This window comes from Babylonia areolata, chromosome 16 (assembly GCF_041734735.1).
Source record: "Babylonia areolata isolate BAREFJ2019XMU chromosome 16, ASM4173473v1, whole genome shotgun sequence".
In the NCBI taxonomy this organism is placed as follows: Eukaryota; Metazoa; Mollusca; class Gastropoda; order Neogastropoda; family Buccinidae; genus Babylonia; species Babylonia areolata.
Window position 1 is genome coordinate 28,622,885 of NC_134891.1, and position 2,500 is coordinate 28,625,384.

Below are 2,500 nucleotides of genomic sequence, written 5' to 3' on the forward strand. Positions count from 1 at the left end.
TACTTTGAGTGTATTGTTGTTTATTAATTGTTCGTTTGTTTGTTTGTGTTTTTAAATTTATTTACGTCGTTGCTTTTACATTACGTTCCAGTTGCTACGTTTATTAAAATCTGAACTTGATTTACGTTGAAGAAGTATTGAGGATGGAAAAACACAGTGGCTGTTGAACTTCTGATCAAAATAATGTCACCAGTTGATCAGGGTTTGAAAACCTGTTTCGGCATAGTGTTGTGTCCGTGGGAAAGGTGCTTTACTCCCGAATTTTGCTCATACCACACCCAGGTGTGACGAATGCAGGGGGGCCGGACTTCGGAAGGTGAAGGCTGAAACCGTGGCAGGTGGAGGAGCGGATTTGTATATATTCCCCGCCCAACTGGATAGGAATTCACTGACTCCATGACCTCAGGAGGTCAGGGGACCTTTCACCTTTAACCTTTAGGGGAAAGGAATGCAGATTGAGTTTCGTTTTTCATTTTTATTTTAATTTTATTTTTTTAGGCAGGTGGTTCAAACTCTCTCTCTCTCACTCTACATCCGTGAGTGGTTGTGGTTTGTTTTGGGTGTCGTGGGAATCGTTTCACCTGTTGAATGGCTCGCTCAGTTTTTTCCGTCTCTGTTGTCTCTTCACCTCCCCCCCCCCCACTCTCTCTCTCCCTTAGAGCTCTCTCTATCTCTTATTCCTCTCTCTCCTCTTCTCTCTATCTCTATCCCCCTCAGAGCTCTCTCCTCCCTCTCTCTCGCCCTCCCTCCCTCCCTCCCTCCCAGAGCTATCCTCTTTGTCATCTCCCTCTCCCCCCCTCAGAACTATCCTCTCTCCCTCCATCTCTCTCTCCATTTCCCCCTCAGAGCTCTTCTCTTCCCCCCCCCCCCCCCCCTGTCTCTCCCTCTCTCTGGTTTGTCTGTCTCTTTCTCAGTTTCAGTCACAATCTTCTATTCATTTTTTCCCCTTGCTCTGATATTACGTATCCATAAATGTCTGACTCTGACGGCGCATGCTTTCTGCATTCTCTTGGGCTTTGTCTTAGTACAGCTTCACTTATTGCTTTCTTTTTAAAAAAAAAAATATTATTTTTATTGTTCCTTTTTTCTTTCTTTTTTCTCTCCTTCCTTCCTTTCTTTCTTTCCCTCTTCATTCACTCCTTTATTCATCAATTTAATTTTCTCATTATGAGTGCGTATGTGTGTAAGTATATATAATATATATATATATATATATATATATATTATATATATATCATATATATATTATATATAAAACAAATAGTAAAGAGCGGTAACTCTCTCCACACACAAGGTACATAACTTCAAACCAGTGCTGCTTTCGCTACCAATTCAGCTAGCACACAGGTAAATAAAAGGTACATTGGAACAAACCCAGACACTTCCCCAAAAAGGAAGCGCCGGGCCTGTTCTTATACCGATCATTTGACGTGTGCACACAGCAGCAATGACAGGAGAAATGTGCAAACACAGAGTAGCTTTTATTCAAGACTGGCATAGCCTCTTTAATCCTGAACAAGCCACACAGAACACACGGACAATACATCAATACATACATGTAAATTATATATATATATATATATATATATATATATATATATATATAGAGAGAGAGAGAGAGAGAGAGAGAGAGAGATACATATATATGTATATATATTTGTGTGTGTGTGTGTGTGTGTGTGTGTGTGTGTGTGTTGGCAGTACTCCATACACCACCCCCCCCCCCCACCCGCACCCCAATGCACCCCACACACAATGTGAATGGATTTAATTTTTACAGTGTCTATCGCACTCTTTTTGTTTGTTTGTTTGTTTAATATTGTTATATGTATATGGATACATGCATATGAAATGTTTAAAGTGTGTGTGTGTGTGTGTGTGTGTGTGTGTGTGTGTGTGTCTCATGTGTGTTTGTGCGTGCTTTTATGTGCTTGTGTGTGTGTGTGTATCTATCTATATATATAAAATAAATAAAACAAAGTTGAAAAACACCTATTTCGTTAAACAAAAAGTAAAAATCTGAATTTTCGCTGCCAGCCGGCAGCTTGGTCACAGAGTACACTTATAACAGGTGACGTAATGCTATTTTTACGTCATCTTTCTGACCTTGCATGACGTCTTCTACTACGTAAAGTTATCATGTTCTAAATGTTCCTTCAGTTGTCTATGTACACATCACTCTTTTTCACTCTCTCTCTCTGTATCTCAGTGATTGTGTGTAACCACCACCAGGACAAACCGGACTGGCAAACTCCACGAATCAGAGTTCACAATGATATATATATATATATATATGTGTGTGTGTGTGTGTGTGTGTGTGTGTGTGTGTGTACACATAACGGCCTATGTGCGTGTTGGTGTGTGCACGGAGAGCCGATAATTACAGCCAAGATCCCGTTCAGAGCATTTGATTGTGAGTCAGTGCTCTGCGCGTTCGTCCACACAGGGGCCCAAACTCACGTCTCTGTCTGTCTGTCTGTTTGTCTGTCTATCTGTCTCT

General features: G+C 40.9%; 1 protein-coding gene across 1 annotated transcript in view; it reads left to right on the top strand.

Annotated features, from left to right (window-relative positions):
- Positions 1–2,500, top strand: part of LOC143291295 (tetraspanin-8-like) — a 39,713-nt gene that overhangs the window by 190 nt on the left and 37,023 nt on the right. The gene's annotated exons all lie outside the window — the stretch shown is intronic.